Genomic DNA, 21,621 nt, shown 5'->3' on the forward strand with positions numbered 1-21,621 from the left:
TTGCGGTTCTCCTTTTTTTTTGTTAATGTACTTTTGAGAACGTATACAGTGTGACGAGCGCTGATAGGGCACCCGCGGTAATGCAGTGATAATATTCACTCAGACCCATCACCTGCCAGGAGCTCTTTTCCCTCCATCCCACCTTTTTCTCAACCTTTCTCTTTCCTTCTGCATCTGTGAAGTCTTTGATTAGAACTTCCCAAAGTTTGAAGTTGATGTGTTTTCTATCTCTCTTTCCCCTGAAACCTGGGTCATCCGAGACTCGGGCCTACTGGGCCTTGATCCTGAGCTCACTCTCAGGTAAACTTTCAACTAGAAAAGACCCCTATTGCTGCTTTCAACTCTTCAACCATCCTTTCTTCTCCTCCTCCTGTCGGCTGCAAAGTGCTTTGTTGATAAACCCACTTTCGGGTTCAACAGTCTGTCAGAAGATTGTTGTGCTGTGGACACTTTTCCTTTTGCGTGTGCATGTGTGCGCATCATTGGGCCTATATTTTTTACTATTATGGGGACCTGAACCTGTTTGCACACTCATATTATCTGCTAACATGGTCTTTGTGGAGACAAAAATCCCCATTATGAACTTGAGGAAATGTGGTATGATTACTATGATGGGGGGTAAGGGTTAAGATGGGGATAAGGGTGCTTTCACATGGGTTAGTGTGTGCCAAATTGTAAATGAGTCACAGCGGTTTGGTGTGGCCGCTCCCAAACCCACTGTTCCCTCGGGACCTCACTAACAAGGTGGAGCGTCATGTTTCCATGACTACCAGATATCATGACACCGGGAGCGTCACGGTCACGTTTCAGCGTCTCTTGCCCTCATGCTGCAGAAAGCCTCTTTCCTCCAGGCTTTTACTGAACACAACATACATATCAATATTCTAGTGTGATGTCAATAGGTGAGTGTTTTTGAAGTCATCTGCTCTGCTCGTTGGACTGCATGAGGTTTCTCAGCTCAAACTGGTGGGATCATGGACCATATGGTCTGCTACTCCTACTGCTTTCATACTGCATGCAGGCAGCAGGACAGCTCTGGTTCAGGTCAACAAAGGTCGACGTAAATACGGCCGGTGTGAAAGCACCCTAAAGCCAGGTTTGCAAAATATGGGTTTTCAAGTGGTAATGGAAAGTTTGGTTTGTGTTTTGGGTATCCATTTACACAAAACGCAAGTTTTTGAGAATAACTTCCAAAGTGGAATTTTATAGTTCAGTGTCAGAAATAATGGCAATCCAACATTTGTCCTATATAAATGTCCATGTGCTTGACATCAATAATGAGTGTGGTTACATGGTGTTTTAATTTAGTATTGGTTTATTCTGAATCAAGCAATTCCAAATTATATTAAAGGTGCTGTAGGCAGGATTTTGCTAGTCAATGCTATTTTTTCTGTGTTTTCTTTGGATTAAATGTTAGAGTATTCATTGATAATCCTTTAGGAGTGTAGTATAATTGCACTACCACGAGGGCGCAGCGTTTCCATCTGTCTCTGTTCTGAGCTGAAAAGGAATATCGACAGCTCCAGGTATCTTTGACCAATCAGAAGAGCCAATGAGGCTCTAACCGTGATTGGTTCTGAGCTGAAAAGGAATATCGACAGCTCCAGGTATCTTTGACCAATCAGAAGAGCCCATGAGGCTCTAACCGTGATTGGTCGAGGGGCATTCGTCGCATGTTCTTGTGGGAGGGGCTTAACTTGCGTAAGGGCGTGATGTGAGAGAAAACAGGACAGGATTGGCTGTGCTGGGTTTCAAATCGCCATCTTAGATGGGTCAAACCTAAGCAAGATGGCGGAGATGCGGAATTCTGCCTACAGCACCTTTAATGGAAAACTATCTTTTTCAAAAGTTGGCCTTTAAACACGAAACTTTTCTGAAATGAAAACACAAAAAAGATGCCTTTTTACAGTTGAGTTTAAAGTATGACACATCAATACTATGTCCACAAAAAGCATGAGAACAGCACATCTGTTTATTTGTCTTTGTTCTTCTATACCTGTGAGGACATCAAGGTGATTACACACTCGTTCACATCAACCTAACTCACCATGACAACAACAAAAAAGATAACATTTTAAACTCTTAAGCTTCTGGTGGGTCAGGCTTTGTAAGGAAGCAGTCTGAATTAAGTAAGCATAAATCAATGTTAGCATGAACATGCATCTGTCAGAGAGTTTCTCTGATGTGGGGTTGAAGTTGATGTGATCAGCAAATTCACCGTTCCAACCCAAAGATGCATTTCGCTTATTCGGCCATCATCAGAACTGGAAGCCCCTTGTGTCCTCAGACTCAACTTAGTGTACAGAAGTAAGTGAGGAAAACTCAGTCAGAGCTGCGCTCACACACATAGATGCACACACGAACACATTTGATCAGTCGTACCACTAGCTGTGCAAAAAGGACAGTTCTTCTGCCAAGGCAACATGCTGTTGGCGAGCACTGTGAGAGGCTGTCGTGGATTCTTCTGCTCACTTAGCACTTCACACACAGTCTGTCGTACTCTGTGTTACTCACTCAGCAAAAGCTTGAAGCCCGCATTACTGTTTAGTGTGACAGTCCAGAAAACACAGTCCTGGATAACCTGGAAACAAAGTAAAGGAAGCAGGAAAATAAATAATGAAATAATATTAAGTTTGGAGGCTCGTAGCCCAGTTTGTAAAAAGAGCTCAGACTGATGCCAGAAAGATATACAGTCGGAAAAGACGTTTGATATCCGATGAACGACCTCCGCAGGTAACACAGTTGCACATTCTGTTTGCCAAGTGAGGGAAATGTTGTATAGTGTTAACCACAAGGGGGCTGCTAATACAACATAAACAGCTTTTCATTCCCTCAACTTCTCTGTACTTCAGAGTCAGCATAGAGATTACAAAAAAACAAAAAAAAAACAATGTCCACATGGCAAAGACACACGCACACAGCAAACACACAGGTGCATATGCTCAGACATCCTTCACTTCCTTTCACTCCCACTTCCATGTTGATTGTGCTGACACAAATACACCCCTCACCCACTGTCACCCTCACATATGCGCACACACATCAAACACTGCTACTGCTGGCAGGCCCACAAAGAAACACAAAATACTCCCTTTCTCCCCTCTGTCACATGGAAACTCACACACACACAGACACACACACACTTAAATATGGGGAAAGAACACCTGATGTTGGCCAACTGGAGCTAACTGCGACTGAGAGGTGTTACTTAAATGCCGGCAGTACAGAAAAACATCCAGATATCTGTTTGTGTTTGAAAGATCAAGCATTAGAGAGAGGGAGGAGGAGTATATTTTGTATTGACGAAGGATAATCTTTAACTCCAGCTCAATGAGCAGGCTGTCTCTGACACTCACACACACACATAAACAGACCTTATCAAAGATCCTCCCCATCTCCAAACATTTGGGAGCACAAGCAGTCAAGGGCAAAACTCATACACAAAGTGTCACATCAGCACCTCGAACTTCTCTGCCAAAGGTGTTTCTCTCAGGCTTTGAGGTGCGTGATGATAGCGCACGTTTGTTTGTGCAGTCAATAACAACATGCCGCTTGTGCTTTTTACACCATCATAACTGTAATCAGCTCGTGTGCGACAAGGATCCTGTCTATTAACGAACACGGCGCTCTGTGACTGATTTAACAATGCCGTAATGTAAGATAGCCATGCCATTGTGTTACATCTATGCAAATTACATTTTTCACAGTAGAATTGTGTACTTTGTGTATTTACTGTGGATTAGAATATATTTGAAAAATGATTGTTGAGGCCTGGGAAAGAAGAGATAGAGGGTCTGGTTTGTGAATTTGTGAAAACAAACAAAAAAAAACTGAGCGCAACAATACAAGTCTAATCAAAACAGTCAGTTTTTGTTGATGCACTTAATAAATATAAAATCATTTTCAACAAATACCATCAAATGTGACAGAAAAAACAAATCCCCCCTGAGGGCAGCTTAGTTTGGAGATTAAGCGCTTATGGGCTTTTGTGGAAATTTGCATGTTAAAAAGTCAAAATATTCCTTCGAAATTAGTGGCTTTGTGTTTCCGGAATAAACTAACTTACAAACAGCTAAGACTGCGAATCGGCCACTGTTAGCATACTGTCTGCCACACACACAAACAGAGCAGAGATTTAAAGAGCTCGTCGTTATTTAGAATACATCAGGAAGTGATTGTTATTTGTAATCCATCTCGTTCAATTACTTGGATGGTATAGCCATGGATGTATTAATATGCTCTTGTTTACATTTCAGGGTTATTTAATATCTTCCTCCCATACTTTCCCATATGTTCACCCCTTTAAGACATCAATAAATTGACAGCTTGCAGATCTTCATCCCGAGGTGTTTGAAACTGTTCGTGAAACCTGAGGAAAGGCTTAAATATTCAAGGTAGTCAAACTCATTACTCTGAATAAAAATCGAATTAAGTCTGGGCAGAGACTAGTGCGTAAAGTTGTGCTGAATCTCTCAGAAGACCTAATGTGGCATAATTAGGTAACAAATGTTCTTTTATGGAAGCGCTATTCTCTCAGTTACATTGATTGCCGAATCAAAATGAATAATCAAAAGACAGCTTTAGCTCCATACGTTACCCTCAAGTCAAAGTTGAATAAAGGCTAAATACATATGGAAACACATACATAAAAAGCTGCTGGCTCCCCAGATGTGATTAATGAAGTGAGAGTCTCAGTCGACCCCTCTGACCTGCACCAAGGCCGTATAGGACTAGCGCTGCCGAGCCCTGGGGCAGCTGGGATGTTTGAGTGTGTGTTAATGGGTGAATGAGAAAAAGAGGTGTTTGTGTGCCCGTGCGTCCCCGAGTGCATTTTCATGTGTGTGAATATGCATACTTCAGTACGTGTGCATATGTGTGTCTGTGTGTGCACTCGGAGCAACATACCCCGGGGCTGTGACAGACGGACTCCAAACCATGTTACCCACACACCCCACTGCCTCGCTTAATAGTGCATGAGATAAGAACATTTGGACTTCAGAATGCCCCCCTCCAACCCCTTTCTCTATGGGAAATTGAGTTTTATGGCTCCCCAGTTTAAGACAATGGCTTCAATGGCTTGGATTGGTGAATTGAAATTCTGTGTCAACAATCGTGAGATGTCCAGGATGGGCTGAGCAGAAAATACAATGTAAACACAGATATAGTCAGGAGTTCATGGCGCTGTGTCCGGAGGAAATTGGACGTATATGAATACAATTAGCTCTTGTTATGTGTATGCAAATACAGTATGGCAAGCAAAGAGAAACTCATGACATGTAAATAAACAAGCAGGCAGTGGCACAGATGCACTGGGCAATGTATTGTAAGTAATATAGCATATACACAAAGAAAAAACACACACCATCATATGGAAATCTGCTGTGTACAATATGTTGTCTGCTTTTTCCACCACATTAAGTTGTTAAATATTATGAATTTTCAAGGCATCGCATGTTCTTTGGTTTGTTTTTTAATCTATATAAGGCAGATTCTTGTGTCCAAAGTCAGCAACAGGCCCTCATGCTAATTTCCTGATAAGAAAAGGAAACTTTTCAGTGAACTGCTTCACATTTTAAGGGTCATCCCTGTGAAATCCAGGTTTAATTTTTCATCCGGTAACCCGAGGATGAGAAAAAGTAACGTGAAACTCACTCAGAAAGTAATAACTCATCATCCGCCCCGTGCAAGTCAGCAGTAATCTGAGGAGAGAAACGCTCCAAAGCACTGAACTCTCACAGAGATCAGATGAACTCGTGTGACTCCGCAAGACAGTGAGTCAGTCATCGAGAGACAGGAGCCGTGCACACCTGCGAGAAGAGGGACTGATCAACGAGCCATTGTGAGCACAGAGAGCCGTAATGGCTGACTAAAAAAGGAAATTGAAAAGAGACTGAAAGAGGCGTTAAAAAATACATCAGTGGTAAGAAGACACTTGAGCACATTTATGTTCAAAATGCAGTAATGCAGACAGGGAGAGGTGGAGAGTGGGAGGAAGAAGCAGACAGAGAGGCATAGCCATAGACGTACAAAGGGAGAGAAATAGAAACAGACAGGCAGCCAGCCAGAGAGGCAGCCAGAGATCAAGAGAAATAGTGAGCAGGAGGGAGGAAAAAAAAAAAAGACAGACAGGCATCCCAACTGTGACAGGCGGACTGCACTGACGCAAGGGAAACTTAAAATGTAAATTCTGAGAGACAGCGATACATACCAGCATGAAACCGAGGGCGAGAAAGGCAGAGAGAGGCAAAAGAGAAGACAAAGTCAAAGTCTAACTAGAGGGGGGAAGAAAAAGAGAAAAAGTGACAGACGAGGCAGAGCGAGAGGGGTCTGTGAGGGAGAGCTGGAGCTGATGAGAGAGCCATGCACAGCAACTGATGGAGGCTGCATAACTCAGCAGGATTTCTAACATTCCTTCTCAGGGCAGAGTCCAACAATTAGGAAAAAAAAAAATAAAAAATGCTCCACATGACAAGGACGACTTGTCTTTCCACCATGAAGCAGTCCGTAAAGTATCCGACTACAACTGTCAACCAGTTAATCGGACAGCCGCTGGAAAACGTGAACGCATCAAACTATTAACTATTGTTGAATAAACAGTTTTTTTACAAGGACATTAGAAAGGGACAAATTTAACTTCTATGTCCCAGAATGCACTTTGTTTTTGAAAAAAAAAAAAATAATGATGCTAGTTTGCGTGGTATTTTATCAAATGAAAATCCTTCTGCTTTTACAAGGCCTGACAGAATATTTTTAGATTCTTTGGAAGCTCCAGGGACAGATGAATCAGCACAAAGTGACAGCATATTATCGGGCTAAGACAGACTGGAGCGCCACTGAGACACAAAAAAATACAAACCGGTGTCTAAAAGTCTGGAGTTGCCCTTTCAAGTAAATGCAAATGTAGTACCTAAAGTTTTGAGTAGTAATGTGAATATTTGCGGCTGGCATTGGCTGTCACTATGAAATTTGCATTTCTGTCTAGCATCATTTCTGTCAGTGTGGAGCCGAGTGAACTGGCGGTGAACTGAAGAGGAGGTTGGCTCTGTGCTCCCTCTCTCTCTCTCTGTCTCTCTCTTCCTCTCTCTGGTGGCAAAGCAGCATCTCACTGTGTGTGAGATAGAGAAAATCAGACGGAAAAATTAAGTCTGAATGAAGCAAAATCCAGAGGCAAAACAGAGAGACAGAAAAAAAAAAAAAAGCAGAATCAATGAGGAATAAGTGATAAGACGTAGCGAGTGTTGGAAAGAAAGAGTAAACACCTATTTGCCAGCCTCCTCGTGTCGGCACGCTTTCATGCTGAACAGCTTTGTGTCTGAGTGGCCACAGTTCAGTGTGTCAGCAGCTCTCATTACCACACGCATAGCTGAGGACATCAGAGAGTTTACTAAGTGGCTGGTAAAGCAGTCTCCGTCCATCTGCATTCAGACGACAGCGGCAGAGACCAACACACACACACACACACACACACACACACACACACACACACACACACACACACACACCACAAACACAAACAGCAAGTAAAAAGAGGGGCTCACAAATGGACGGAGTGTCGCTGAAACGGATGAAACACTTTCACACGCTCACTTACGCATATTGTTGTGGCTGGAAGTGGGTAATCTACCAAACCAATGGAGGACAAATATTAACTTTATACGTGGAAGGAGCTTCCAGTTTTAGCTTCAGCTCCAACGAGGCCACTCAGGTTCCACTGAAGTACTGATACAAAGGCAGGTAATTTGTGATAAAAGTAAATGAGTCATATTAATGGAGAATTAAGTTACATGTGACCACGTTTAATTCCCTCCAGACCAATTAAGGTGTTTACATGGGACCACTTTAATTTGGGGAAAGGAACTAATTAGTCTCATTAAGAAGTTATTCCCTCCAAATGTGCAGCATTTAAAAGAAAACTATCTTCCCCAAGTAACTCGTTAGAGAGAGCTACGTTTGTTTGGTTATTTATACTTCATACCATTGCATCTAATAAAGTGAGAGAGTTCAGATTTTAATGATTAATTTACTACTCTAATTTCCGAGAAGAGGAACGTGCCGACAGATTCACTTGTAAGCCGAGCCTGTGACAGCTATCTGAAAGCTAACACCGCCTGTCTGTCAAAGCATGCTGGGTAATTGGCTAATGCATAATTGAAGGCATGACTCATGCTTACTCTGCTCATTTCTTAGCCAAAGATAAAGTCTTGATCTTGTCTGAATGTGATTCGGTGGATGGTCTTATCGATAAGAGCAGGGGCTTAGAGTAGTGTGTGTCGGGAATGTCGCTACAGGCCGTACACCAAGCGTTGCAGTATATGTGGCCTTCGAGCGTGTGTGTGATCATCAGGGATGGTCGCACACACATTCACACGCGCATGCACGCACAGTTTTAGTCAGATTCTAATTTTATTCAGCAAGGACATTTACAAGTACCATGAATTTGACCTTGTGAACCAGCGCTGGCAACACGGCACAGTACAGAATAGCTAACAGCTGACGCATAGTAATTAGATGCATAATAATAAGAGCAGGGCATGACTTGGCCTTATTCAACCATATTCCCACCAGAGATTACGCATTGACTTCATAAGAAAGGACCTGAAAAGAAATATGGCAACCTTTATTCTCCACTCAATCTTTTATATTGTCTATAAAAGCCTTATCCTTAAGTTGCAATCTGGATTGCTTTGACCTTATACAACTGGGTTAGACCTGCATTAGCGAGGAATGGCTACTGGTAGAAATAGAGAATTAGTTCTACTTTCATATCCTGAACTAAACATTCATATATATGCATGTGTCTAAGTCAATAAGTTTCAATATTTGGGTTGAAATGCATGTTAAATTGAAATGCTCACTGTTTGAACACATTTTATGAGAATTTGGAGGAAATCAGACTTCTTTGCACCTGTCTCCATCACATCCAGGGTGCATCCAGCTACTACATTATTGAGAGCGGGACATTTACTCGGGCTTATTCAGCCCATTTCCCGGCACTCAGATTATGCCTCGCACTGAACTGGAAAATCGTGTCAGTGCAGATACTCTTACGGGAAGGCTTTCAGTCTGAAGCATAATCTGCCTCCAGGAAGCCCAACTTTTTACATCCACCATCACGCTATAAGCAACACATTCATACCCAGACATTCCCGGATCTGGATGCGCATCATCAAAAAAAATCCGTTTCTGAGTCAAATCTCAACTCTGAACACTGCATCAGCAGAAATGTCTTCTTAAAAGAGAATAAGTTGGAAAGGAAGGTTCAGAATGAGGACAGGAATATTGAAAGTGTTACATGCAGGGATGCTTTCAGCCAATCCTGGCGCGGCTGACATGTTGTTAAAGTCTGGATGTTGTGTGGCAGCTATCACTGGCTGTCTCCATGTGATCTGTTATCTCCCCAAGGGTCGGACACTGCACTGAGTCAGATGATGCAGAGATTTTCTTCCTCTGCTGGTAATGTTGATGTAAAAAGGAAAACCTAATTCCTGAAGGCACAGCTTGTTTGCATGCATAAGCAAAGGAATAAAACGACCAACAGAGGCAGACTGGTATGGTTTCAAGTCCGATATCTCAGCTCATGTTAGCGAGCGTAATCCGACTTATCACACCACACCCAGCCAAGCTCGAAGATATCTCCATCAAAACAGATCTGATTCAGTACTAGTCAACCGCAGCATTGAGAAGGTGTAAAGAAAGGATGACACAACAGATTAGATTTTGAACCCACCGTCCTTAAATATCACTGTCCCAACAGTGGCAAATATCTTGCACACAATGTTGAATACACAATCACAATGATATCACTCTTGGTATTCAGGAATAATATGCTGCCTAACTTTAATCAGGCATCATTATCCCAGCAAGATTACTTCCCCTTGGTGATACCTGCCTGAAAATAACTCAAAACCTCTAAAATAGCCGCTGCACGGTGAATTCATATTACAGCAGCAAAACAGTGCGATGTCACATTAAAACATCTGCTTCATGTTTATTTGATGCTTGAAGTTTCCATGTAAAACACAAGCTGTAGGGGATTCAAGAACTCACTTTGCTTGATGTCATTAAAAAAAGAAAAGACAAAAATTATTATCTAAAAATAAATAAGACAGACTAGGAAAAAAAAAAAAAAAAAAAACAGGATCCGAAGTGACACTTCCAGGGCAGCTGGATTCGAGTTGGTGCTCATTTATTCCATCCCTTCGCAGTTTTGCATCACTGTGTTTTCAGTCATTCATCTGCGCTTTTATCCCCTTATGAAAAACTTGCTATTTTGCTGTGATCGTCCTCTTTTGTTTTGCAGAGTAAATATTTTAAAAAATTACTGTCAAAACATTACAAGTATCCCGGAAATCAAAGGGTGCCACTTTCAAACAGAATAGGAGGCTTTAATTTCCCCCTCAGTTTGCAGACTGTGGCTGGCAGAAGCTTCTGGTTGCACGGAGCTCGGCTGTGACTGACAGTCAAGGCAGGTTACTACCTAATGTAGGGAAACATTATTCTCTGCCTGACAGGCTGATTTTGCAGAGGAAAATGTGAAAAGGTTGATAGCGAGTTTTCGTCGATTTGTTTACAAGTAGGCAAACAAGGTAAGCACCCCACTTGACTGCCTTTCCTGGAATTATGCATGAATGAAACTAGTTGGGGGTCAAAGGTCATGCTCGATATGTATGAGATTGGATCTCCTGATCACAAGTAATATGACACTAAGAAATCCAAAATGCCTCGATATCTGTGAGGACAAGATCCAATCCTTCACTAATTGTTCAGGCCTTCCGTCTCCTCCCAGAAAAAAAAACAAGACATGCTCAGTCTGGGTTCAGCTCCAGGACACCCGCATGCGAGCTGGATCTTTTCCCTTTATAACCTTGTGCTTAAGGCTAACGTCTCTTCACACACTGTGGCCTGACATGGCCACGGATCAATTAGCTTCAAACAGATGTCATTTCAATTAGCCCGCACCCACAGTTCACTGCTTCTCTCTGACACAGCAAGAACCTCTTCTACACTGAACTGGAACAACACAGCAGTCATCTGGGTCATTGGTCTTTGTGCCTCATTTTCAGAATGGGTAGGTTTTTTAGTTCTAGTGAACTACTCAGTAAATAAAAGGAAAAAAAAAACACCATGTATGGAATCTAATAATAGCAGCAGGTTCAATTTAAGGGGAAGACAAAGCTGTACGGTTTGGCTATGAATAGAAAAGCAGACGTAAGCGAATAATAAAAACTGTCACCAAAGTGATTCATAGAGCCTTTATCATAGTATTAAAGCACAGTCAATCACAGTGAAACGTACCACGACTGACACTGGTCTCAACTACACAGTGTCTTCAGTATGGAAGCCGGTGTTCAGCCTCTAATGACACATGTGAATGTTTGCGTCTATAAAATCGCTGCTCTGTAATCTCTTAACTACCAGACAATAACAGATTTGTCTGTGATAAAATCCCAGTCTTTACACATATGTCTGTGTTTCTACCGGGCAAGCCCAATGTCATGTGTGTGTGGGTATTCCTGATGCTTGTCCCAGTGTGTGTGTGTGTGTGTGTGTGTGTGTGTGTGTGTGTGTGTGTGTGTGTGTGTGTGTGTGTGTGTGTTTGTGGAGCAGATTTGGCTTCGATAAAATCCTGGTCTTTAGAGGGATTATCAGTCCATCCCCAGACAGCGACATGCTGCGCATTTATGGAGGTAATAAGTTGATCTGTAATAGACAGACAGACGACTGGCTGAAGCTGTTACTGGAAATTGTTTCCATATATCCTGTATATATACCTGAGCTGAGAGATGCAGAAAGTGAATCTTCCGAGACAGTTAGACCTGCTGTGCAGCGCACCATGAGCGCAATCACCCAGTGAATGTTGAGTCGGTGTTTACCTCTATGTGTGTGTGTGTGTGTGTTGTCAGTTTGCGGTCTATTTTTGACTTCGCTGACGTCCCAGAGGAAAAAATGAGCAGCAGGAGTATACAGTGAAGCAATAAGTAAAACATGAACACATATTCATGGATGAGCCATAACATTATGACCACCGTACTGGCTGTATGTTCTAAAACCAGATTAACTTCTGCAGCAGTTTCAGCTGAAGGAGCTTCTCTTCCCACACAGTCCAACCTCTGCTTGTCATGTGCATCAGTGATGCTGATTCACTGCTTTTTCTTCTTGGGACTACTTTTAACAGACATGAACACCTACGAAACCATAACACCACACAGAACCTGCAGTTTTTTAAGATTCTGTGAATCAGTCATCCGACAATCACAGATCGGATTCAAAGTCCCTTAAATACTTCCCCATTCCAATTCTTCCATTATCTAACAGATTAACTATAAGGAGGGGAGGAATAATTTGACTGTCTAACACAGATATATACCATCAAATGACAACTGTCATGAGAAATCAGATCACTTCACTGGTTATAATGTTATGGCTGATTTGTGGAAACAATGACATAAAATACCCAACGTGATCAACATCCAAGTTTTCTGGAGATCTGAAACAGGCATAAAATATTCCATAATAATGATATTCAAGCATTTTGTTTTGATTTCGTTCACAGTATCTTTTAATGCTCAACACAAGCCTTTTCCTCATTGCTTGATTTGGTTATTTGAAAGTGGGACAAATATCATGAAAAGGTCACATCTAAGGATGCAGACCGAGTGGTTTCAGGCCAAAGCGGTGGAGTGCATCTTAATATTCTCTCAAAAAGACCGTGTGTTATTCCTGAGCTCATCATTTCAAATGCTACCTGTGTGTGAAAAGACTTCAATTTATCTTGCTTTAGTGTGGCTCCAAGTTAGAAATAAAGACGATTCCTCCACTCACTTCTCCAACCACACTCATTGACAGAGGATTAGAAACAGCACTATATGGTCTACTATCTGCTCTAAGCTTTTCCTTTTCATCTGTTTTTCCTTCCAAATCTGCATCTTTATATTTCCTGTTTTGTTTTCTCCGTCTTCCTCCTTCCTCTCCAGCCCATCATTTACCCCCCGTCTCCTCTTTCTGCTTCATCTCCCTATGTTCCCCCTCTTGTCTCCCCTCCTTTCAAACACTATGCCTTGTGCGCAGTCATAAAGAAATAATTTATTCCTGTCCCCCAGTGCCGGGATGTATGAGCATGCCAGCGGAGCACGTTAACTTATCTCGCAGCTACAGGCGCTGAATGGTAAAACTAAGCTCTGATAGTTTGCAACAGGATGACCACAGAATGCCTGTAGCTCAGAGAATTAGGACTGTCGTCACGATTAGTAATGGTGGGCCTAATGTTTCACTGCACTGTAATTCACTGTACTCTATCCACTGTTTAGGGTCCTGTATGACTCACTGATATGTGCAAAAGGAAAATCAACCTAATTCCGCTGGTGGGGAAAATCAACAGTGTGATGAAGCTGTTTGTTCCTCATACTTTTTTTTTTTTTTGTCATGATGAATATCAACTCATATATAAGATGTATGATTTTTTTTTTCAGGCGCTGCTTCTGTACATGTTGAAGAAAACTGGCAATCCAAATTTAATTGCCCATCTGCATAATGTTAATATAAACAGTGAGGAGATGATGGCATTTTCAAATGCTGCAAAAACAAATAAACCGTAAGTGGTACCTGTTGTTAATCTAATTGTTTGATCAGCCAGAAATGATAGCTACTATGTACATAAATGTATTACGGGGATTTCTGTGAGGGACTACAAGCTCTAATGTCCACAGGCTACATGCACTGAGTGGCAAAAACAAACCTTATAGCTTCCCTGAGGCTGACCACAGGACGTCTGCAAGAATTAGGCTTCTGGTCGTGGTTAGTTACTCTAGGCCTAATATTATATTCTGGTCTAATACACTTTGCATACTATCAGTCCAATTTACAAGCATGCTGCACATTACAGTAATATAACTGGATGAGAGTGATGTAAATTTAAACGCCTTTCTGTCTGTGGTATGAGTGTCACGACTCTTGAATTAACTTTTTTATGAGTGTAACAACAGATAGAGATCGATGAAGATTACAGTGAAACAGATTTAGTTGTGCATATGCTGCAGAGCATGAGGGAGCGTTAAACCACTTCCTGTTTTAATGAGCATTCCGGCTCAGATGGATATTAAGACCCTTGTTACTGAAAGATGGCGCAGATTGTTGCATTAATGTTGTCCTGTGTAGCTCGACGGATTAGGTTTAAATGTGCAGCTCCCTATGGTGCGACTGTGTGAAAAGAATGTATGCCCCCAGTGAAGCGCCCGCCAAGTGGCAAATGCAAAGAAAACTCCACTGTACTTGATAATAGCATTACTGATAAGCAGTGTAATTAAACTGCGTACAGTAGAGCACAAGAGGAACTCTGCCAGTGCGGCGCTCGTTAGGAGCTCAGTGTTACACTTGTCATAGCGATTAGTTATGTTAAACCTGAAGTGTCTGTTCAATTCATGAGTCTATTATCTGAGCACTGGATTATATCTGCAGACTTGTAATCCAGTGCATCATAGGTAAATGGAGGGGAGATGTGGGAGCACAGTGATGAATGTGCAAAGGGTCAGATCCGCTTTTATATTACAGTTAAATATAGAGTACAGTTAAATCAGGCTACCATGGTGGCAGTGAAGGCGCGGCAGCAGTTTGGCCGTTCATGTCTGGTGTTTTTTTTCGCTCTCCCTCCCTCCCTCTCTCCCTCCCTTTCTGATCCTGTGCTCCTGCTTCCTGTAGATGCATGACTCATCAGCATCACCCATACTCCACCACTGACCTACATCTGTCCCACCTGCGTGTCACAGCTTTGACTGACCTGGATTCCTGATGATCCAGTCATTTTGAGGCTGTGGCACAGGAGCAGCAGGAGGCTGGTAAATGTTCTTAATTTTGAGTGTCTTAAAGCTCAATTGTTGACGGCGGCACAAAACGTGTTATAATGCTGACATGGTTGAAGCTATGAAAACTACACATTTAATCCTTTCACTGCACATTATGAGGGAAAATTGTATATACCATAATTTAGCGTGCAATAACACAACGCCATAGGATGATATTCTTGCTTCCATTGAATAGCTGACGTGTTTTTGGCAACAGCAAAAAAAAAAAACATGAAAGAAGAAAAAAAAGTCACATACTATGTGTGCCTTGCATACTGTATGTTTACAACGATAAGCAACTAATCGCTGAGCAGATATGGCAGATTAACATCAGAGCACATAGCCAGGAGCCACATCCCTATGTCTCCCTGCCTCTGCGCTGCAGAGTAATGCATGGTGAAAATGTGATGCTGCAGGACCATGTGGGCTGCCATGCACAAAGAGACTGGAGGGCGGAGCTCGGATACCGACAAGGGCTGTAGTAGGCTCTCATTGGCCCGTAATGACATCATTGATAAGGGCTGCAAAGAGAGAGAAAGAGTGAATCTAGCTCTCTCTCCCTCACACTCGTATATATAGTACAGTATAAATAAGAGTTTAAGAAGGCTGCTGGCACTTCCTCTGAGTGCTCTCTGAGTCTGAAAGCCTTGTCAGAATTAACTGCTATAACAACAGCGGGTTTATTAGAGAAGCATTTTCCTCCTTTTGAGAGGGCACAACTCCAAACCTCAAGGTGACTTCTTTAAATAATAAATTAATTGATTAAAAATGACGTTCTAACTGCAGATCACATCAAGATCCACACAGGTAATGTAAACAACAAAAACTCACATCTCAACTCAGCGGCTTTTTCCTTCCTTCTAAGAGCAGACAGCAAAACAGAAGTGTGTTAAGACACATGACGCATTATGTATTAATAAATTAATAATTTTGGAATCCATTCATGTCTCAATCAACATATAAAAGTAAAAATAGTGGTCCTCAGTGGAGCACATGCACCAAATATCATCATTATCATTGAGTGTGTTTCAGGCATTTGCTAGTGTGTCCTCATGTGCACAACTGTGACAAATTGAAATTTCATGTCAGCTAACAAAACTTCCAAAAAGGGAAAACTTTCTGCATCTGCCATTATCCCAATTTAATCTGCTTAACTTGTTCTCATTTTTAGAGTAATATGATATTTAAAGTAAAATTAAAAAAAAGACTAAATATTTGCTGTTTGCTTTGACATAAAAGGAGCATTTAAAAAAAATTTGCGGTTGTTTTCATGTAGAATTTCATCTTTTTTTTAATCAGTACAACATTTATTTTAGCCTTTTCAACTATTATTCAATGTGAATTTCTGCATCTTTGCTATTTGCAACCCCACACACATTCTGATCTAAAGGGAAAAACAACTTCTGTCACCAGAGGGCTGATACAGGAAGATTAATGTGGTGTCGAGCACACGCGAGTGTGTGTGAGTGATGGGATTGGGCAGCTCTGTCAGCCCAGCAAACAAGTGGTTGAACAAGTGGCACATCCCACTGAAAAGTAATATTACCTACCCATGTGGAGGGCCGAGGAAGGATCAGAAAAGCAATATCCTGCTATCCCAGAGACTTTGGCCTGGGACGTGTCTTGCAGAGAGTCTTACTACACATTTTTTTTTTTTTATAATCCTCAAAGTATCTCCATGAGTTTGACATTTCCAAGTGTGCCTAAAACGCAATCCGAGTGGCACTGCTTCTGCTGAAGTCTAAATCCTCATGAGATAAGTCTTCACCTTCTCCAAAAGAAAACTGCACAGCCTCTTAATCCTCCTCTTCGTCTTAAAAGTCGCTTGATAGGTGACTCTGTACATCTCCAATGTGACTTCCACACATTTTTATTTCCTGAAGCAGCAGCGGGAGGAAACGCTTTGCTGGTTAATCTGTGTTAAAATCCCACCTATGAGGACAGTTCCAAGAGAAATCAGAGGGGATAAAAGAGAGCAGAAGACAAAATTGTCAGTGCAACAACAAATGTTCTCATTGCTTAAAACCTGTAAATGAAAAGAAATACATCTTGAAATGTTATTTCTGATTATTGTTTTCAATATTCAAGTTGCAATGCAAAAGTTTCTAAGAGAGAAGTCTGAGCATGAAAATAGTTTAAATAGTTGCAAAAACAGGGAAAATTTGTTTAAAAAACAATCCAATTCAGAATTCACATCAAATTGAAGTTAAATGTACAAAATATTCCTTCATCCAAAATGCATCAAAATTCTTCTGTTGCCCAATAGAAAGTTGAGGGGTAGGGCATTTGTACATTGGAATGCAACAAATTCAAACAAGTTGTTTGGCCCCACCTTTCCAGAATCAAAAAAAGTTTTTTAATTCATATAAACTTAGTTGAAAATCTTGTTTTTCATCAAAAAGAAATGAAAGAAAGTTTCTCTCCAACTTAAAAGTGAGCAATTATTTATCTTTAGCTGCCACAGACAGTTTTCTGTATATTTAAATGAGAATTGACAAAAATCCAAGTTTATTCTACACTTTTAAGTTAAAAGGTTTGCAAAGTAAGGCGAAATATTGTTAGATAAATTCTTGGAGCTGAGAAAAGTTGTTTCCCGGTGGATTTGCGCTTCTTTCTGCAGCTTTTCTTTGTATGGACAGAGAACAAAGGAGCCTTTACAGTAACAAAGAAGCTGCAGCGACTTATACCTGTTGATCTATTTTCAAAAAAAACTGTAACAAGTTTCTCGGAGATTTCTGGGACTATCAAATATTTGTCGTTATTTCTTGGCATCAGTCTTCCTCCAAACACGTTTCTTTTTCGCGCAAAACTTTAATTCAGTCAGCGTTTTGTTTCTTGGAGACTTTACACCTGATTGCATTGTGCTGAATTCCCATAGTGCGCTGGCAACTTCGCAACACAACGACCAAGAGTCGCAAAACTAATGCACCACAGAGAAAACTATTTGCAAACTATTGATAAGAAAATACTTATTACAGAAAAAAATCATTTTCGAGCGTGCGTAAAAGCCTCCTTTCCTCCGCAAACTTCTGACAGGCAGTTGCTTTGTCTTGTGTCGCAACATCCCCAAGAGACAAAAACACGGCACCGGCACAAACTCCATCTCATCTCCATGAAAGCTCCCTGTTAGTTCATTTGCGAGAAACACAAGTTGAGCATTACTTAGTTTGGTAAAGATGCGTGTCTGAGCATCCCCTCAAGTTCTCTCCTCAAAGCGCCCCGCATCAGACAAAGGAAAAGGGGACCGCTCCTCTCGCTCTCTCTCTCCCCGCTGCTGCAGTCTCTCTATGTCTCTCGCCCTCTCCCTCCTGCTTTGTGCTCAAGTTTGAGCGCTGACGCACCAACTACAGCCGCAACTTTTAGCTGGAAATAAACGCAGAGATCGCTCCGGGGGAGGAAGCGGAGGACAGTATCCCGCCCGGACGCAACTCACCTGGAGGCTGGCTTGCTCTGCGCGCGCTGCCGTGCGTCGCGGAAAAAAGTTTGAGAGGGCACATCCAGCTTTGTGTTGTGGAGTCCCCCTTTGTCTACACGTGTGATAGATGGATGGGGCTCCTTTTGGCCGCGCCTAGTTCATTTCGCTCTCCAAAGAGTCCCGCCCTCTCAAAGTCAAACAACTATGCACACAACAATATTGGACTGTGATGTATGTTAGAAGACGCATGGTGGAATAAACGTTTCTGCAGTTTTAAACAGCAGCACCTCAATAGCCCTCAACAAGTTTTTTTTTATTTATTTATTTCTGAAGCCAGTTCAATTACTCAAAACTTTTCTAATTTTCTGAATTCATTTTGTTTCTTTTTTTTTCTTCATTTCATTTCTTTGTTTACCCAGTCATGACTCTTTGTTGTCTCTATCCTTCAGGTTCTTCCCACTGAGGACTGTTTCTCCTCTCTTGTTCCAGCGGCCACTAAAAGCAACACTGTTATAAACCTGCACACCAGACAATCCCTGCTTCATAATTCTTTTTTTTTATTATCTTCTTTCCTTGTGTTTGTGTACACACACAAGGTCTGCTGGTTGATAAAAACTTTCCTGGACGGACTGCCTGGAGACTTCCATTGTGTCTGGACAGCAGTAGCTCACAGGGGAACAAAGGCTGAGACAAAAGGAAATGGTCTCATTGTTTTCTTATGCACTGGGTGCATGTAAATATCAATAATGGCAGGGATCAGGAGGGCTGCCGCACAGGGAAGCCTAAACCAGGAGCCTATTTCTGCTAATCTTAGTCTGTCAGCTTCTTGATGCATGATTTTCCACGTGTTCATTGTTCTGGTTGAAATCTAAACACACTTTCATAATCCTAATAGCTTCAGACTAAGATTCTTAATCGCTTTGATTTAATGTATTTCTTTTATTTCTTTGTACAGCACAGTGTCTGAATGATGCCTTATAAATAAATGTGCCTTGCCTTGATTTAACAATATATTTGACATCAAGTAATAGTAAATGTTGAGTTACGGCAATATGGTGCAGACCACTGTATACTGGATTAAAATGACTTCTAAAACAGTATTGTAGTTACTCAATAAGTAAATTTTGTGTTTTTTAATCAGTCCTCTGTGATATTGCAGTGTTGCTGTGACTCAATAGCTTTGTGGTTCAGTCCAAAGTTTCAAACGATCATTCAGCGCAGCTGCAGTTACATCACTTGGTTGGAAGTGATGTAATTTTTTTTTTTTTTTTTTTTTTTATTGTAGCTGAGTTAATCAGTCATTATTACTGTATGGCATTTTCAACTGTAGGAACTCCCCTGGGCTGGGCACAGTTTTGGCCGTCACACACAGCTCAGCCTGACACCTGTTCCTGAAAGAGTCACAGTTATGAAGTAATGGAAACAGATTCTTCTTATAGGGTTAAGAATTTATTATTTACAACTCATTTAATTAAGCAGGGGACAACAAAAACAAAACAAAAGCTTTGGCTGACACTTGTGCTTTAAGCTGTCAAGGGACAGTTTTTTTTGTTTTTTTGTACAGCACAAAAGTAGCACACATAATTATCAGTCAGTGTAATGGCAGTAACTGTAACTTGTGTGTTACTGAAGAAACAGTGATTACTCTATACTGCTTTATTCCTATAAAATTCCAGGAAACGCTTTGGGGAAGTTGGCAGAAAATGAAAATAAATCACTGTGCTGCATTTCTGTGCTTTTTTTATATATATATACAATGGATTTTAGTATTAAAGCTATACATAGCTAAATCTAAAATTGCTAGATTGCCTCGCTAAATAAATAGTTTAAGTATTGAATTTATTGTTTATGCATGAGCAAAGCTGGTAATTTCCTGAACATGAATCACTTCTCAGTTTTCATCATTCCTCAAACAGCAGCTGTTATTTGCATACACCTGTTAACGGCAAAACTAAAACTGTCTGCATGCTGAAATTTACCGAGCACTTTTTGCATCAAGCAGTGACAAAAAAAAAAAAAACACCTGTCAGAGCTTAGTGCACATGCGGTCAAACCATTTCCATTAGGCAATACAAAAAAAAGGAATGTAAAAAAGCAGGGTTGGCAAAGGGGCACAACTGGGACTATAAGCTAAACAGCGAGTCAGGCAGAAGCAGGGAAGAAGTAATGAGTGTGTCCCCTTTCTCAGCTGGAAGTTTAGCTCTTTGTCCAGTCTGTAATAACTCAATGTCCTACAGTAAGAAAGAGAAAAACAACCCAGACATACATTTGCAAATGTACACAGGAACGGTTATTAACTATGCACCCATTCACTGGCAGATAACAAATGTAGTGTGTGGTCCGACATGTTGGGCCTGCTTTAAAAGATAGGGACTGGCCCGGGTACACTGGTTTACATGATGTTTCTGTGAAGACAAGCCTGTGGGTACAGGTACAGACTGGAAAACTAATGATAACACACACCACCAACAGCACTGCTGCATTTTCTATTCATATGCCAGACAGATACAGATAAATAATGAAGGAGGGACATTTCCGTTCATGGAGTTGTTTGTAGTGAAAGCAGCCAGCATTAGTCATAGGAAAGAAAATAGGAGTGGAATGCATAAAAAGACCAAGAGAGGAGAAATAACCATACTTCCCAGCGCTATCGCCACCACAATCCACCCCCTCTGGGCTTAGCTTGGAGCACCTACATATACAGGCAGGCAGACATAGAGATGCAGGCATACCTCTCCCTCACCCCCCACTCCGGCTGAGCTCTCATCCCCCCCGCTGTGGTTTTACTGGGCCACTGATTCCAGCAGTCAGCCTGTTCTGCTCCTCTCCGCTCGGCCCTGGCTGCTGCCTGCACATCTCCCACTGAGAAGTCAGCTGGGCCAGGCATGAGACTGCACACTGAACAGGCTACATACAGTTTAAAGGAGCTTAACAGACATGCACAGAAGAGCTGGGACTGTTCAGAAATTCTGAAGAGATGCGACACACTGAAGATATCATCGCCTGGCATGATGCATATTTATCACATGGGTGTTAAGAAAAAATAGAGAAAAAAATGTAGTTGGGCATTACAAAACACACACGGCTGCCAGCTGAAACGACTACTGTAAAGCAAGTTGCTAAACAGCCAATTAAACTGCAAAACCATGCATATATCTGCAATTTGCTTTTATGCTGAGGGCTCAGTTGTGGCAGCAGCATCATAATAACAGTTATGAATTCATGCAATGGAGCACATTTAAATGCATTTCTTCCACAAGCAACACATATATGGTGCAATGCATTTCCCCCCCCCCCCCCAAATGGTTCTGCATATGGAAATAATACAGCATGCAGGCAATTTAAATGTAGCTTACGATCTCTTTTGTG

The 21,621-nt window shown here is 41.5% G+C and overlaps 1 long non-coding RNA gene across 3 annotated transcripts in view; it reads right to left on the reverse strand.

Annotated features, from left to right (window-relative positions):
- LOC115397326 (uncharacterized) overlaps positions 1-18,373 on the reverse strand; it is a 100,311-nt gene extending 81,938 nt beyond the window's left edge. For 2 of the 3 annotated variants that reach the window (XR_003932456.1, XR_003932455.1), the window contains exons 1-2: positions 18,271-18,373; positions 16,388-16,769 (exon numbers count right to left, since the gene is read on the reverse strand). This is a non-coding gene — a long non-coding RNA (uncharacterized LOC115397326). Of the gene's footprint in view, positions 1-16,387; positions 16,770-17,999; positions 18,125-18,270 lie in introns of those variants that run through there. The other variant, XR_003932457.1, reaches the window with a different exon arrangement.
- Between the last annotated feature and the right edge of the window lie 3,248 nt (positions 18,374-21,621).

This window comes from Salarias fasciatus, chromosome 11 (assembly GCF_902148845.1).
Source record: "Salarias fasciatus chromosome 11, fSalaFa1.1, whole genome shotgun sequence".
Taxonomy (NCBI): domain Eukaryota; kingdom Metazoa; phylum Chordata; class Actinopteri; order Blenniiformes; family Blenniidae; genus Salarias; species Salarias fasciatus.